Source organism: Pleurodeles waltl, chromosome 6 (genome assembly GCF_031143425.1).
Source record: "Pleurodeles waltl isolate 20211129_DDA chromosome 6, aPleWal1.hap1.20221129, whole genome shotgun sequence".
NCBI classification, from domain to species: Eukaryota; Metazoa; Chordata; class Amphibia; order Caudata; family Salamandridae; genus Pleurodeles; species Pleurodeles waltl.
Window position 1 is genome coordinate 1,201,276,578 of NC_090445.1, and position 18,451 is coordinate 1,201,295,028.

An 18,451-nucleotide genomic window follows, 5' to 3' on the forward strand; every position below is an offset into this window, starting at 1 on the left:
AAGCCACATCATACCGCAATAGGGAAAGGTTGAGGATGCACTTACAATTGAATGTTGTTCGTAGGTCGTTGCACCTACCCGACTGACCGCGTCCCGACAAATGGGTCCCGCGTTCAGCAACGTCTGTTATACGCGCGTGTTGCAATATCATAAAAAGGAAGAAAGGACTATCCGATGTTAGTACTGTGGATAATGAAGACGGACTATAATCCGCCCGTATCACCAAAAAACACGGTATTTTTTATGTAAATCTACAGTGTAGAATCATGTGAATAAATAATTGCTTAGTTATTGGTAAAATAGTATTCAAATGAAATAGTCATACAAATTAAATATGTCATGAATCACAAATGATCGTACAGGCACAGAATAACTGGAATTCTAGTGTCATTGATCAATCAAATAGGTACAGATAGTTATAGAAAGGACACACTTGATTATGATGACAGTGTAGTCCAAGGAATTTCATTGTTCAATCCCCGGACTGATGTCCCTAGTTTAAAGATCCAACGTTGTTCCAATCTAAAAAGAAATTTGGAATCGTTAGGTCTAACTGGAGGGGCTTCCAGTATCACCCACCACAAGTCATCTGGATTATGTGGGGCTTCTATAAAGTGCGTAGATAGTTTAGTAGTCAGTCTGTGACATCTGATGTTTCTTCTGTGTTCATTAATTCGTACCTTGACAGGCCGTCTTGTCATCCCGACATGGCGTAGTCCACAGGGACACGTTATCATGTATATGCAGTTCTTGGAATTACAGTTTGTATGTTTTTTCAAGTGCCACTTGCCGATTGGTTCGAGATCTAATGACTTGATTCGTCTGGTTAATGTACATACATTACAATTACCACAAGGGTAATGTCCTTCAATTGGAGGGCGATCCCACAATGTTCTTTGAGTGGGATTGTCATGAAGGAGACGTGGACGTGTGTGTACCACCTTATCTTTGATGTTCGAGGTACGTTTAAAAGCAAAAAGAGGTTTTGATATAGAAATTCCTCCACTCTCCAAAATCGACCATCGTTTATTGATCAGTTTTTTTATATCGTTAGATAATGGAGTAAGGGTAGAGACACAGGTAATCCGTGTCTGGGGGGCCTTTTCTTTGGGTGCTAAAAGCCATTCTCTTTGATTATTTTTGGCTCTTTTACGTGCCAGATTCACAATCTTTGGTGGATAGTGTCGCTCACAGAGTTTAGCTTGAAGGGTCTTTGCTTGTTGGTTGAAGTCAAGTAGGGAGCTACAATTTCTCCTCAAACGTAGAAACTGACCAACTGGTATGTTATCTCTAAGAGCCTTTGGATGGTGGCTTTCATATAGCAACAGGCTATTCCGATCTGTAGGTTTGTGGTATGTGTTGGTTGATAATAAGCCATTCTCACTAATTGAAATCATCAGATCCAAAAACGGTAGATGGGTTGATGATACTGTGGGTGTGAATTTTAAAAAGGGATCAAGGGTGTTGACCCAAGTGGTAAATTAATCTGCTGCAGATAGAGGTCCTTGCCATATGATCAGAATATCGTCAGTATACCGTCTCCATAGCTTTATGTCATTATGAAAAGGATTAGATAGAGGCAGAATATGTTTCTTCTCGAAGTCAAACATGTATAAACACGCTAGACTAGGAGCAAATGTACTGCCCATTGATGTTCCTCGTATCTGATGAAAAAACTGTTCTTCAAATTCAAAGTAATTCTCTGTTAAAGCCAGTGTCGCACATTGCATAATAAAGGATATAGGTGTAGATATGGGTGTGGAATCGTTCAAAAGAGCAGATTCCACCACCTGTAAAGTGGCCTCTTGAGGGATGTTTGTATATAGGGCTTCCACATCCAAGGTAATAATACCTTGTATATTGCCAGATTGGTTAATAGATTATATCAAATTGAGGACATCTTTAGTATCCTGTAGATAAGTGGAAGAATTTTTTACCAGAGGCTGTAAAAAATGGTCACAAAAAATTGATAAAGGTTCAAGAACCGAGCCTATACCTGACACTATCGGTCGACCTGGAGGAGGATGAACACCCTTGTGAATTTTTGGCAAACAATAAAAGTAAGGGGTTCTGGGGTTCTTAGTATCAAGGAATTCAGCTTCCTTAGAAGAAATCCATGAGTTACTTCTAGCTTCCTCCAGGAGGCACCTGATCTGAATTTGTAGCCTACTAGTGGGATCCCTAGTAATCTTAGTGTAATAAGTGGTGTCGCTGAGAAGACGGCAACATTCACGTCTATAATCAGCGGTGTCCATAATCACGATGGCACCACCTTTATCAGCTTGTTTGATCACGATATCAGGGTCAGATGCTAAATGTTGTAAAGCTTGTTTTTCTCTTTTTGGGATGTTAACAAAAGGTTGTTTTGGACGTAAATGAGATAAATCAGTTAGAACAGCTTTTTCAAAAGTCAGTACTTCACTAGGCATCATGGCTGATGATGGTACAAAAGTGGATGGTCTTTTTAGACCTGTGTCAGGTATGGATGGTTCAACTGGTTTATCTTTGAAAAGTACATGGAGGCGAATTTTCCGAAAGAACTGTGCTAGTTCAGTATGTAGGCGGAAAAAATCCTCATTGGGGGTTGGTACAAAACCAAGGCCTCTATTAAGAACGTTGGATTCATCTACTGAGAGTTCTTTTTTAGACAAATTGACGACTAAGTTCTCTGTGTGGGATTCTTTGTTTGGCTCCTCGTCACCATTTGTGGTTCTTCTGTGGACCACTGTACCTGTCTGCCCCTCCCTCTTCTTCTGCCCCGGCCGCGGCCTAAAAAAGGTCTGAACGGCATCATAGGACGAGGCTGAAAAAACGGATAAGGAGGTTGCCAAGGCACAGGATGATTTACAGGATAGGGTGGATAATTATAGAAAGGCTGTGGCATGTTCTCATCGGTACTCCAGCCATCTGATGATGAGCCACTGCTGAATTTTCGTGGCTTCTTAAAAGAGAAAGTTGAATCATCAGAAGATCGGGACTGAGTGTCAAGTTCGTAGTCTTCCTTGATATAAGGATAGACTTTTTCCCTGCTGAACTTCGATATCTCCTTCTGAAGTTTAGTTATCTTCTGCTGAGTTAAAAATTCCTTAGTCGTATTCAACTCAGCAGTAATTTCAGCAAGGCGACTTTTGAATGTTGTCAATGTAACCGTGGTTTTTAGAGAATTTTCAATTATGTTGATTTGAACTGTTATTGAATCAGCAATGCGTTTGGAAGTGTTGATGATAAGTACCAGCCAGTCCCTGGTACACTTCCAAGCGATCTGAGCCCAATCTTTCCGAAAGGCCAGATCTTGCAGAAAAATTCTAGGTATGTTGGAAACTAATAACCCATTTGGAGCTATGTTGGCACGTAAATACTCAGTCATGATAGTTCCATGCATGACTGTTTTTATGAGTTCTTTTTTCAGAGAGGAAAGTTTGTTCCAATCTTCCTTTAGACTACCGGAATGAGCTGCTCCATCGTTATCGAGGATAGAAGGTGCCTGCAATATAGCTGACACCATATCATCATCATGACTCAAGCCCTGGAAGTCTTCCATAGTGGGGATCACTGCCAGGCTGAGATACGAAACAACAGAGAATTTCTATTTAGAAACTTCTATAAGGTCCCACAGCAAAGCTGCTGTACATTACCGACAATCATAGAAAGAGGGACCGGGAGATTATGTGGTCCAGTGTACAGTCTCCCTAATGAAGTAATAGAATAAAGGAGTACACTGTTCCAAAATAGCGTAGGGCAAGACACCTGTTTAACAGGAGCAAGAACCCTCAAGCATCACATTGGATGTCTGGTTTCATCATTGGGGACGCTCCTCGTTAGGCCGGTGTTGCAATGCCTAACGGGCTCCTCGACGGGAGCTCTTAACCGTATTGCAGGTGGAATGAGTGATTGATTTCAAGTGCTCATGCAATAATGGAGAGACAAAGATAAAATTGGTTATCCATCCAAGAACAATGATCATGAGATTTTAATCAGAATAAGTAAAATGGAGACCAAAGTTAAAAACAGGGTGAGAGACAGAGTGTGAGTATGATGCTCACGTGCTCTCAACACTTGGGCAAGAGGAACAGACCTATTATAGTTCCACTTGACACTGGGTCTACATGTTTCGCGTCTGTTGGCCCAATCGGGTCCGTTGACGCTTCATCAGGACCAAAAGTAATATAGACTTCTCCAAAAGAAAAATTATTATAAGCCCAACTTGGGACAAATAAGAGGCCACGTCTGCCTGGGAGCTTCCTGGGAGGTGCCTGTGGACTGCTCGAACAATTTGGGTGCAAACCCAAAGAGCGGTGCCACACCCCTTGTGCCATCTAATAGTCCTGTGGCCAGGGGGGGCACGAACACGCTCTGCTTAATAGTCCTTAGAATAGTCTTTAGGGCCTTGGTAACTAAGTAACTTGATAAAAGGCGAAGATGAGTAGGGGCTTTTAAGAACCTTTGGGGCTTGGAGCCTTTTAGAAGTCCTATAAAAGCTCCTTAGAAGTTCTTTAAGAAGCTTTACAGAGGTAGAGGTAGTATGCCTTTATAATTCCTTGGGGACCCTTGGGGTTCTTACAGTCTCAAATTAACTCCCGTTCAGATAGCCAGAGCTGCCAGAAGCCCAATATCCATTGAGCTGCAAATGCGCTGTAGTATCCTCTCAAAAGCCAGCTGGAGTGGAAAGGGAGATGGGGGGGGAGAGGGAGATGAGGTGGGAGGGCTTGCTGGGTGGAGCAAGCCGCACCAGCCTAATGCTGCCCTCTTCCGCTGTACTCTTGACAGAGCCCTCGGCTCTGAGCCTAACTGCTTCCCTCCCCCGGCCTCTCTGCTACTTCCCTGCTGCCTCTCTTGCTACTGCCGCAATCACTACTCTCACCGCACTTCCGGTGCCTCCAACGCTCAGCCCCCACCTCTGACCTCAGTGGCTCAGCGGCAGTGGCCTCCGTAGTGGCAAAATTTGTGGTAGTAGGCAGCAACAGCAAACGGCAACTGTGTAGATCCTCGCGTCGCATCCTCACATTGCGTCCTCATGTCCACACGTTGCGCCATGAATCGCAAGCAATCAGTAGGACTCTCATGTGTCTGCTGCAGCATCCCAGGTTTCAGAAGAGCTGCTGTAATTATTCTCCCATAAATTGTGTGGAGCTTTAAAGTAAACACGTTTGAGAATCTCCTAAAGAATTCTGTTTGAATTCCCAGATGCAGCTGATTTATGGCATCCCCCTTCTCATCTTGTGAGAAGACCAGCCACTGGAATGTTCGGTACAAATACATGAAGTGCCTCAGGGTAAAAGGGCCCAAACAAACTGTATAACATTTTTAAAACCTGTACTGGGATGCCAACCAAATTCTCCTGGCTTTGTCCAAGACAACTTGCTGTTCGTTTGTTTGCCAATTTCCTGGTCCCGGAGCACAGCTTTATCTGATGAGGTGAGTACTGGGTTTGAGTTGAATAAAAAGGTTCTCTAAAAGCTCTACAGCTCCCCATTGTAGGAGGCTGGCCTGGCTTATAGTGGGTACCTTGTGGTACTTACACCCTGTGCCAGGTCCAGTTATCCCTTATTAGTAGAATAGAGGTGTTTCTAGCAGCTTAGGCTGATAGAAGGTAGCTATGGCAAAGCAGCTTAGGCTGAACTAGGAGACATGCAAAGCTCCTTCTATACCACTTATATCTCATAGCACAATATCATTAGAAAACACAATACTCAGAGTTACTAAAAATAAAGGTACTTTATTTTAGTGACAATATGCCAAAAGTATCTCAGAGAATACCCTCACATAGGGGGTAAGTAATATACACAAGTTATATGTACACAAACCCAAAACAGGTAAGTAAAAGTAAGAAAAGTAGTGCAAACAATGTAGAATCACAATAGGATGCAATAGGCAAACATAGGTCTAGGGGCAACACAAACCATATACTCCAAAAGTGAAATGCGAATCATGAATGGACCCCAGACCGATGGGAGCTTGTAGAGGGTCGCTGGGACTGTAAGAAAACAGTAAGGGTGTCCAAAATACCCCACCCCAAGACCCTAGAAAGTAGGAGTAAAGTTACCCTACTACCCCAGAAAGACACAATAGTCGTGATATGAGGATTTTGCAAGAACCACAAGCACCAGCAAAACACTGAAGACGGATTCCTGGACCTGAGGACCTGTAAAGGAAGGGGACCAAGTCCAAGAGTCGCGATAGTGTCCGGGGGGCAGGAGCCCAGGAAACCCCGTATGAAGGTGCAAAAGGGCTGCCTCCGGGTGGAAGAAGCCGAAGATTCTGCAACAACGAAAAGGGCTAGGAACTTCTCCTTTGGATGGAAAATGTCCCACAGCATGCTGGATGTTGCAGAAGTGTTTCCAGGCAGATATACCACAAACAAGCCTTGCTAGCTGCAAGGGTCGTGCTGGAGGTTTTTGGGTGCTGCTGGGGACCAGGAAGGACCAGGATGTCGCCCCTTGGAGGAGGAGACAGAGGGGGTGCTCAGCAACTCAGAGAGCCCCGCAGAAGCAGGCAGCACCCGCAGAAGTACCGGAACAGGCACTCAGAAGATCTGTGAACTCAGAGTCACAAAAGGAGGGTCCCACGACGTCGGAGTCCAACTCAGCGGGTTGAGCACTGCAGGATGGAGTGCTGGGGACCCAGGCTAGGCTGTGCACAAAGGAATCCTTGGAGAAGTGCACAGAAGCCGGAGCAGCTGCAAATCACGCAGTAGACAGGTTTGCTGTCTGGCGTGGGGAGGCAACGACTTACCTCCACCAAATTTGGATAGAAGGGCCACTGCACTGTGGGAGACACTTGGACCCAGCTCCTGTGTTCCAGGGACCACTCTCGTCAGGATGAGAGGGGACCCAGAGTACCGGTGATGCAGAAGTTTGGTGCCTGCGTTGGCAGGGGGAAGATTCCGTCGACCCACAGGAGATTTCTTCTTGGCTTCCAGTGCAGGGTGAAGGCAGACAGCCCTCAGAGCATGCACCACCAGGAAACAGTCGAGAAAGCCAGCAGGATGAGGCACTACAATGTAGTTGGTAGTCTTCTTGCTACTTTGTTGCGGTTTTGCAGGCGTCCTGGAGCAGTCAGCGGTCGATCCTTGGCAGAAGTCGAAGAGGGAAGTGCAGAGGAACTCTGGTGAGCTCTTGCATTCGTTATCTGAGGAATAGCCCAGAGGAGAGACCCTAAATAGCCAGAAAAGGAGTTTTGGCTACCAAGAAAGGAGGATGGCTACCAAGAGAGGTAAGAACCTATCAGGAGGGGTCTCTGACATCACCTGCTGGCACTGGCCACTCAGAGCAGTCGAGTGTGCCCCCGAAACCTCTGAATTCAAGATGGCAGAGGTCTGGGACACACTGGAGGAGCTCTGGGTACCTCCCCTGGGAGGTACTGGTCAGGGGAGTGGTCACTCCCCTTTCCTTTGTCCAGTTTCGCGCCAGAGCAGGGCTGGGGGATCCCTGACCCAGTGTAGGCTGGCTTATGCAGAGATGGGAACCATCTGTGCCCATCAAAGCATTACCAGAGGCTGGGGGAGGCTACTCCTCCCCAGCCCTTCACACCTATTTCCAAAGGGAGAGGGTGTAACACCCTCTCTCAGTGGAAATCCTTTGTTCTGCCTTCCTGGGACTGGGCTGCCCAGACACCAGGGGGGCAGAATCCTGTCTGAGGGGTTGGCAGTAGCAGCAGCTGCAGTGGAGACCCCGGAAAGGCAGTTTGGCAGTACCCGGGTTCTGTGCTAGAGACCCGGGGATGCATGGAATTGTCCCCCAATACTAGAATGGTATTGGGGTGACAATTCCATGATCCTAGACATGTTACATGGCCACGTTCGGAGTTACCATTGTGACGCTACATATAGGTAGTGACCTATATGTAGTGCACGTGCGTAATGGTGTCCCCGCACTCACAAAGTTTGGGAAATTTGCCCTGAATAATGTGGGGGCACCTTGGCTAGTGCCAGGGTGCCCACACACTAAGTAACTTGACACCCAACCTTCACCAAGTGAGGGTTAGATAAATAGGTGACTTATAAGTTACTTATGTACAGTGAAAATGGCTGTGCAATATCGTTGGCGTTATTTCACCCAAGCTGCAGTGGCAGTCCTGTGTAAGAATTGTCTGAGCTCCCTCTGGGTGGCAAAAGAAATGCTGCAGCCCATAGGGATCTCCTGGAACCCCAGTACCCTGGGTACCTAGGTACCATATACAAGGGAATTATAAGGGTGTTCCAGTGTGCCAATGAGAATCGGTAAAATTAGTCACTAGCCTGCAGTGACAATTTTAAATCAAAGAGAGAGTTTAAACACTGAGGTTATGGTTAGCAGAGCCTCAGTGATACAGTTAGGCACCACACAGGGAACACATACAGGCCACAAACTTATGAGCACTGGGGTCCTTGCTAGCAGGATCCCAGTGACACATATCAAACACACTAACAACATAGGGTTTTCACTATGAGCACTGGGCCCTGGCTAGCAGGATCCCAGTGAGACAGTTAAAACACCCTGACATATACTCACAAACAGGCCAAAAGTGGGGGTAACATGGCTAGAAAGAGGCTTCCTTCCTACACCCATTTATTCCTTTTAAGCTTGATAGTGTAGCCCATTGTTTTGCTTTTCAACACCAGATTAAATGCCTCCCACAGAGTCAATGGGACATCAAAGTAGTCTGTGTTAGGGGAAAAATGTGGTTCCACCTCCTACTTGATGGTATCTACCATGTTGCCATTTTGGAGTCTTCATGTTTCCTTCTGTCGCTAACGTGGCTTATCACTAACTAGTTAGGAAGGTGATTCAGTAACCTTCTTGCGAAGATGTGTGTGCAAATGTTCTTGTGAAGATAAAAGATGGGCATTTAAGAACAGTTTATGTATGAGAAAAATTTGTGTGTCTGTCGTAGAACCCATCCATTACTGCGTTGAAAAGTCCACCTTTTTAAAGTTAATCCCAGTGGAGCTCCACTGGAGCCAGAATAGAGCCCAGGAAAGCTGCAAAAAAGGGTTCTCAATTATGGCTGGGTGTAAAAATTCACGATCATCTGTTGCCATTCATTGCTCGTATTGTCTCCATGACCATTAGTGCTCTAATTTGATGGCTATGCCATATCCGTTTAATTAGAAAATGAGAAGTGCCTTTTAAATAAAATTGCTATACTCTGAGAAATCAAGGTGAAGCCTGCATTAGCTCTGAACTGTTAAACACACAACTGCCTGAGAATTTAAAGTTAGGGCCTACCATGTGTGTTTCTAGTTACATAAATGAATCTGAAGCATAACATTTAGCTGACCTCAACAGAGCCCTCTCCTGATTAGCCCGCAAAGTTCTTCATCCTCACAATCACCCATTGGACAAAATTAGCTGAAAATGTATCATGGCCCACTCAAAGCCAATAATTAAGAAAATAAAGAAGAAAAGGGGAAAACAAATTGTAATAACATAAATAGTCCCCACCCCATCCCTCACATCCCATATATCTATGTTGGTCGGTCATAGATGCTGTATTGGTGGATCAGCCAACGGCATAGAGTTAATTAACAATACCAATCTAGCAAACTTCACTAAATGACACATTCTCCTCAAGAACAAAAACCAGGATGGGGAAGTCACCAAAGAGTGCCAACTGTGTCCTTTCTGTTTCTTACCATTGTTCAAATGATTAGTGATCTTTGTGTACATGCGACCAGATATAGGTTCCAGGCAATTGAATGAAGGTTCATTGAATGCAAGTTCTACAGGTAACACAAGATTGCACTAGACATCGCCTGAAGACCACAATCTGCAAAATAAATTTATCAGCCGTCTTTGAGGAGAAACGCTATAACATTCTGTAGAAAATCTAGTAACAGTGCAAGGAAATAAGTTTCTGCATCATAGGAGCTTCATTGATAGCCATAAATGGTCGAATAAGTTCCCGTAAATAGTCATAAATGGTAGAATATTCCCCGTTCTGTGTGCATGGATCCCAGAACACTTCGGCCCTGATTCTGACCCCGGCGGTTCCTTACCGCCGGGGCCGGGGATGCGGGAGCACCGCCAACAGGCTGGCGGTGCCCCGCAGGGCATTCTGACCGCGGCGGTTTGGCCGCGGTCAGACAAGGAAAACCGGCGGTCTCCCGCCGGTTTTCCGCTGCCCTTGTGAATCCCCCATGGCGGCGGAGCGCGCTCCGCCGCCATGGGGATTCTGACACCCCCTGCCGCCATCCTGTTCCTGGCGGGTCTCCCGCCAGGAACAGGATGGCGGTAGGGGGTGCCGCGGGGCCCCTGGGGGCCCCTGCAGTGCCCATGCCAATGGCATGGGCACTGCAGGGGCCCCCGTAAGAGGGCCCCACTTTGTATTTCAGTGTTTGCTATGCAGACACTGAAATACGCGACGGGTGCCACTGCACCCGTCGCACATACCCACTCCGCCGGCTCCATTCGGAGCCGGCTTCCTCGTGGGGAGGGGTTTCCCGCTGGGCTGGCGGGCGGCCTTCTGGCGGTCGCCCGCCCGCCAGCCCAGCGGGAAAGCCAGAATGGAGCGGCCATATGGCGGCTCCCTCCACGCGGGCGGCGACCGCCGCCCGCGGGGGTCAGAATGACCCCCTTCATGTTTTATATTTATCTATAGAATTATGTACACAGGGACCATTGCCCATATGAAGAGTAGCCCCCTTCAGAAGTCTATAAGTCAAGAGTTTTAGAAAATCTATACTAATGTGTACTGAAAAGAACCAATTTAAAACTGCATTGCAACACATAAAATGCCAAAAAATGGTTAGAATCTATAATTGAGAGAAAACTACTGTCTTGTAGGTCGACATTGTAAAGCTATGAAATTAGACTGCTGTTTCTTTAAGGTCTAAGAAATGTTCCCTACTCTTGATGCATTGTACTGGTAGTTGCCTCCCAATGTACCGGCGGTAGCCTTCTTTTTTACAGTGAGAGATTTGAAAATAGGTTCTTCAACAGTGTAGTAATTGAGTTTCGGATGCTCAGGATAACCCAGCTGCATAGACTGATCATTTCTATCTTCAATCAAGATTCCTATGGTGCAGAACCAAGACTACAAATAAGTAACCATTTCTTCTGATTGATACTTCTAATTTCAGGTTCCTCCCCTTTAGCATATCCTGAGGCGCTAGACTGGATCCGAAAATGTTTTCACCAGTGCTCCTGTGCGGCACTAGGTGGAGTTCCTGCAACTCTAAGTTGGTTTGTTCCTCCCCAAAAGAGATGGAGCAGTACCGCATGTAAGCGCCACTCCTGTGCACTGACAGCAATTCTTTTTTGTCTGCACCTTTGAATCCATATCTGCACTCCTGTTTTCATTGGTTTCCATGACTTTCCAAATTCGAAGCGATTGTACAAGGAAATGATGTCCCTACCAAAAACTACAGGGTTCATACCATGCAATGATTGTGAAAAATATTGATAATGGACCTGCACAAGGTGTGCATTTGGTGTCGTGAAATGATTGTGTCCTAATGCACCGACGGCGATCCATTACTATGAATTGAAGCTGTACATTGTCAAACATCAGAAGAAGTACTGAACCTTTTGTAAGTCTGGCTCCAACTCCCAGGCAAGTGAATGAACCTGCTTCCACTCTCTAGGCTAGCCGGACACATATTCTCTTTGTGGTCAAAGTCTAATTAGAAGAGAAAACACAAGAAGGCGAATTAGGACTCAAACACAATCTGGCACTCTATCGAAATAGAAGCCACAAGGGTGTAAAGGTGTCATTTGGTCTCTCCACTGATTCTTGCTTGAGTAGCCCATTTCACAGTTAGTCCAGATGCCGCCTGAGTTCCCTGGGCCATCTGTGATGCTGCAGCAAGTTGAGTCCTGTTAGGATGCCCTGCTGCATATTAGCCCGCGCTCGGGGCACAAATATATATAGGGTCGTCCAGTCGGGGGTACGACTGATGGATCCATCCTCAGTCTCTGCTGGCCCCCTAGAGCCCATCTCAGGTTCCCCACCGACTCCAGAGCTAACTTCCATTCTGGCTCCGAGGCCTGCACTGGTCATCTTACATCGATGGTGATACTGACAAAGTCAGCACCGCAGGAGGACCCTGTGTCAACTTGTCCCTCCCTGAAGTGAATTCACCTAAACTGAGGTCACGCACCAAATCCACTTCAACACACCCTTTTCCTGTATGCCTGCATTCATCCACTACAATAGAGCCATCTTAGATGCTCTATGATCTTTTTTTATGTGATTCGGACCAAAGTTTATCTCCCAGCTATAACAACAGTGAAGATGGGGATTATTTACCTCTCCTTATGAAGATAATAGTGTATTTATAGACCTCCAAGAGGGCAATTGACTTTGTACTTACCCTGATATAGGTTGCTCATTTCCCCACTGGTACCCGTACAGAAGAGAGTGCTTTCTTTGCTGTGGTAATTCATTGTGCTGCTGAGGGTCTGGACCTACAGCTGCCTTCTGTTCAGATTAAAACAAATTACCTTACAGAGGTCCTGCAGCCTGACCCTACTTCGTCTGAGCCCTTAATCCCATTCAGTGATGCTCTGACTGATACTCTGATGGGTACCCAGTATTAGCCTTGCTGTTGTGATAAGATGCCATAGACTGGTGCCAGGGAGTCTAGTGGTCTAGTCTTCCACTAGGAATTTAAACCCCAAGTCATTCTTTATGACCCCCACCTAGACAGGGAGTCAAAGCGGATTGAGGCAAAGATTCCCCTCGGCCAGCCTTGCCTTGAGACTGACAGGTGCAGTCTGCCTACTGGGCCAGTACATGCTCACCCTCTGGAACATGGCCAATTAAATGTTATTGCCAGTTCCGGAATTCCGGAAGAATTTACGGCCCCCCTGGACTTAAACTGTTCAGGGTGGTCAGAATGCAGCCAAATATATTGAAGCGTGCTGTCCTGGATACAGCCAATTGTTTGGGGCAAGCAGTCTGCAGCAGTGTGATTCGTCATCACCATGGTGTAAAGGACTGTCAGGTGAAATGCAGGCATCACTTATGGATATGCCTTTAGTTGGAGCCCGCGTATTTGGAGAAAAAGCTGACTCCGCCTTACAAAGTTTTAAGCTGAGCCAGGCCACAGTATGTTATTTAGGTCTCTCCACCCGTGCCAGACATCTTTTCCACCATTTTGACATTTTCAAGACTACACTTGTGGGTTGGCGTACAGGCACTGCCAGGCTCGGAGTGGCAAGGCGGGCTCGAGCCTGTGGCCAAGGCCAGATGGTGGGCCATTTGTTTAGTGGATTAAGCAGTCCAATTAGCCAGGGTGGCCCAGTCTCCACTGCAAGTGCACAACATGAAAGGCTGTTGTTAAAGCCTTTGTATACATATACCTAGCCTGACCCATGTCCGGCAGATTAATTGTCAGAGGCAGAGTGACAATGGACTGCTCCTAAAGTCACAGCATGATGTGGGCCTGCCCCCTGGCTCCCTCCGGGTGCGACAGAGGCCTCAAGGAGCGGCTGATGGGAATCCATTAGCACTTGCTGTGCGGAGGACTGGAGTAGTCAGGACTAGAAAGTTAGGGTGTTGGGGGCCTGATGAGGCCAATGAGGGAGCTCTTTAATCATCCTACCTAAAATAAAAATTAATTTGATCTTGTGCAATGCAACTGGTGCTTGCATAAATTGCTCCAATGCCTCTGCTCACTACATAAAATAAATTAATAAATAAATAACAACGATTTGGGAAAGTGTCCCACTTTTTTGGGGGTTGACCTGGCCTAATTGTGATCCCAATCCGACCCTGGGCACTGCCTGGCCCCTCCATTCCTGCAGCACTCTCCCGAGTCCTTTCATGGTCAGGGATCAAGCAGACACCGTGCAGGTCACCAAGAGCACTGATCTCCCCAGTCCCCCTCTCCTGCGGAATCAACTGACAAGCAGCTTTAGTTTGTTCATAGAGATGCATACCCATCCTGTGGGAGGCAGGCTCCAACACTTTATCCTAGGGTGGCAATCCATCAGATCTGACAGATGGATCCTCCAGATCGTTAAGCATGGCTATGCCCTTCCATTCATTTCCAGCCCACCTCGGCTTCATCCCACATCAGAGCAGCCCTCAGAGGAGCATCTTTGCTTCTTGCTCCAAGAGGTGCTAGATCTCCTTTCCAAAGGAGCCTTTGAGAGGGTTCTAGCATCGGAGATAGGGATGGATGTTTATTCTCACTCTTTTCTCATGCGAAAGGAGATGGAGGCCCTTAACCTATGTAGATCTTTGCCCACTAAATGATTTCCAGTGGAAGGCCAGATTCCATATGCTCAATGCCCTAGGTTCTGTCTGACCTGCATCCTAGCAATCGGATGCTGGCAATAGAACTGGAGGATGTATATTTTCATATTCCTGTCCTGCAGTCTCACGGATGTTAACTGAGGTTGACAGTAGGTCAGGAGCATTTTTAGTTTGCTGTGCTCCCCTTCGGCTTCACCAGCACCGCTTGAGTATTCATGAAAGTGATGGCATTGGTCGTCTGCTGCGTTCACAGTTTTGGGTGCAGGTTTTCCCCTACTTCGATGACTGGCTGTTAAATGTGAACTCACCACAGTCAGTCTGGGACCACTTCCAGACAATGGTGAAACTTCTGAAATACAGTATGCAAAACATTAGACGAAGCTCTTTGTGGGGGCTTTCTTTCATTGAAGGTATCTTGGATATATGCAATTCACGGCCTCCCGCCCATCATCACGACTCCAGGATACTCCGGATGTCATCCTGATGTTTCCTCCTCTGTCTTGGGTCTCAGTGAGTGGTTCGGAGGCTTCTTGCCTGTTAGCCTCCTGCAGTTCTGCTCATTAGAGTGCCAGGTAACATATGTCTGGTCCTAGATCTTGTGCTAAGAGGCTTTGGACCTCTAGTGTAGGCTGGTGAATGAGAGGATCTTCCTAATGGTGAATCATTTAACGGATCTTTAACTGCCCGGCCGAACAAGTTCAGCCGGTGCCACAGGGAAATCATGAATCAAGGTTGGACCCCGTAGTGGCACAGGACATCTTCCGACAAAGGGAGAACCCTGGCTAGATCTTCTCACCACCATAGAGAATGTATAGTGTTAAAAATGTGGCTTTTTTGAGTTTCCAAGAAAGCTCTCTGTGGGAGATGCATTCTGGCAACAGTGCAACATAAGACCGCTGTATACCTGTTCATCTCTGATTCTTGTGCCTGAGTTCTGAGGAAGATCAGGAACAACCAGGCCCAGATCATCCTAGTGCCTCTGAAATTGGGGGATGATCATCTGTTTCCGATTAGGCTACTGCTTTAGAAGGATCATTGGTTTCAGCAGCAATGAAAGGTTCTGCTACCAAACCTGTGCAAATCTACACCTCAATACCTGGAGGTTGACCAGTGGCAGTTGACTGCATCTGCTCTATGACCTGAAGTTGTGAATGTCATCCTTCCTTCCAGATGTCTCTCTACAAGGTTAATTTACGCTGGGTTCTGGGACAAATTTGTAGCTTGGTGTGGAGCACACAACACAGACACCTTACAAGCCAAACTGTTGGATGTTTTATTGTTTGTTTTATCTTTGTCCCACCAAGGTTTTGTGGTGGGCACTGTTAAAGGTTATTTATCACCCCTTTCAGCTTATTGCATTTGCTGGACTAACCGTTCTTTCTTACATCACCTAGGGTTTGACACATGTTCCCTCCCAAACAGTTTGTTATGCCACAGTAGGACCTTCACCATGTGCTCCCCCTTTGAGATAGTGAACTGCTGCATGTTTTGTCGTCTGAAGGACAACTGTCTTTCTCATTCTGATCACTTCAGCTCTTTTATATAGGTTAACACCAGGCTCCGTTGGTACAACTGTCCTCTTTTTTTAGAGACATACTGGTGCTGAGGACCCGGGAGACCTTCTTGCTGTAAGTTGTGGCTCCTTTTCACGATGGACAAAACAACATTTTTCCCGAGTTCTTGTCCCTGCCTTTTGAATAGGGAGGACAGGCTCCATCAACTAGACTCAAAAGGGCTTTAAGTTACTAAATCGATTGCACCAAAAAATATTGGGTGCAGCGTTTCTGGGGGTTGTTTGAGACAGAGAAAAGCAAGGCGATGCAGAAAGGGATTCTTGTTGAGGCAGATTGTTCTCTGCATTAAGTGTACTATACATTGGCCAGTAAGCAGCCTCCGGGGAGTCTGAGATCCCATTCTACCAAGGCTAAGGCTGACACCACTGTGTTGGTTCACAGAGTGGCAGTCCTTGACATCAGTGAGGTTGTGACACAGGTGCTTGTGTACACATCCACAAAGCACTACTCTGCCAGAAAAAGTACAAAAGGAAATCAAAAGACCGAAAAGGCATATGCTTAAGAGGGAACCTGGAAGATATAATGGCTAAGGATGACCTGGAAAGAAGGACGATGGAGAATTCATCAAGCCATCCATCCAAGACATCTGTATCTCAATAAGATTCCCCCAGAGAGGAGAAGAGGAAAAGAAGGTAGGAAACATTGCAAACTCCATCATTCCTGGCGTCACTCCTGGTCAACACTGAGGATCTCATTAGTGAAGGCAAGGTCATCTCCAGCTAAGCAACACTACCACAGGACAGCCAGTCCATTGGCATCAAGACCCTCAAGTCTCTTATTACTCTTCAGGGATGATAGACCATAGATTGGCAGCGACACTTTAATTGTTGCAGCTGGCATCAAAATGATCAAGATCGGTGTTAGAAAGCTCTGCATCTCCTCAAAGGAGTTCACATATTTCTGACAGGTGACAGAAAAGGAAATCATAATGTGGAACTGTAGGAAAATGCCACTGTTGGCATGCTTTTCCCCTAACGTTTTACCTTTTGTTGATGCTAGTTATGATTGAAAGTGTGCTGGGACCCTGCTAACCAGGCTCCAGCACTAGTGTTCTTTCTCTAAAACTGTACCTTTGTCTCCACAATTGGCACAGCCCTGGCACACAGATAAGTCCCTTGTAACTGGTACCCCTGGTACCAAGGGCCCTGTGACCAGGGAAGGTCTCTAAGGATGGCAGCACGTATAATGCCACCCTTGGACCCCTCGCTCAGCACATGCACATTGCCTCTCAGCTTGTGTACGCTGGTGGGGAGAAAAGGACTTAGTCGACATGGCAGTCCCCTCAGGGTGCCATGCCCACAACCCACTGCCTGTGGCATAGGTAAGTCACCCCTCTAGCAGGCCTTACAACCCTAAGGCAGGGTGCACTATACCACAGGTGAGGGCATAGCTTCATGAGTACCATGCCCCTACAGAGTATAATCCACTTCTTAGACATTGTAAGTGCAGGGTAGCCATAAAAGAGTATATGGTCTGGGAGTTTGTCATATATGAACTCCACAGTTTCATAATGGCTACACTGAATACTGGGAAGTTTGGTATCAAACTTCTTAGCACAATAAATCCACACTGATGCCAGAGTGGCATTTATTGAGAAATGCACACAGAGGGCATCTTAGAGATGCCCCCTGCAGGCCAGCCCAACTGCTAGTGCTAGGCTGACCAGTTTCTGCCAGCCTGTCACATCCAGACGGGTTTTTGGCCACATGGGGTGAGTGTCTTTGTGCACTCTGTGACCAGGAACAAAGCCTGTACTGGGTGGAGGTGCTTCACACCTCTCCCTGCGGGAACTGTAACACCTGACGGTGAGCCTCAAAGGCTCAAGCCTGGTGTTACAGCACCCCAGGGCACTCCAGCTAGTGGAGATACCCGCCCCCCAGACACAGCCCCCACTTTTGGTGGCAAGTCCAGAGGGGATAATGAGAAAAACGAGGAGTCACCCTCCAGCCAGAACAGTCCCTAAGGTGTCCTAAGCTGAGGTGACCCCCGCATTAGAAAATCCTCCATCTTGCTTTGGAGGATTTCCTCCAAAAGTATTGGGGATGTGCCCCCCTCCCCACAGGGAGGAGGAACAAGGAGGGTGTAGCCACCCTCAGGGTCAGTAGCCACTGGCTACTGCCCTCCTTCCCTAAACACACCCCTAAATTGAGTGTTTAGGGGCCACCCTGAACCCAGGAAAACAGGTTTCCTGACGACCTGAACAATAAGGAGGACTGCTGACCTGAAAGCCCCGCAGAGACATCAGAGACAACAACTGACTTGGCCCCAGCCCTACCGGCCTTTCTCCAGACTCAAAGAACCTGCAACAGCGACGCATCCAGCAGGACCAGCAGCTTCTGCCGACTCAGAGGACTGTCCTGCAACCCAAAAGGACCAAAAAACTCCAGTGGACAGCGGCTCTGTCTAATCTACAAAGAAGAAACCATCTTTAAAGGGACTCTAGCCTCACTCCGGAAGCGTGCGTCCCCAACACTCTGCACCCGACTCCCCCGGCTCGTGTCCAGAGAAACCAACACTGCAGCGAGGACCCCCAGGCAACTCCCACGACGTGGTCACTCTGAGACGACCTCCCTGCACCCCCACTACGACGCCTGCAGAGAGAATCCAGGGGCTCTCCCTGACCGCGACTGCCCAATAACAAAGAACCTGACGCCTGAAAGAAGCACTGCACCCGCAGTCCCCAGGCCCGAGAGAAA

General features: G+C 47.0%; 1 protein-coding gene across 4 annotated transcripts in view; it reads left to right on the forward strand.

The window, feature by feature from the left end:
• Positions 1 to 18,451, forward strand: part of CCAR1 (cell division cycle and apoptosis regulator 1) — a 1,667,827-nt gene that overhangs the window by 1,056,532 nt on the left and 592,844 nt on the right. The window lies entirely within an intron of this gene.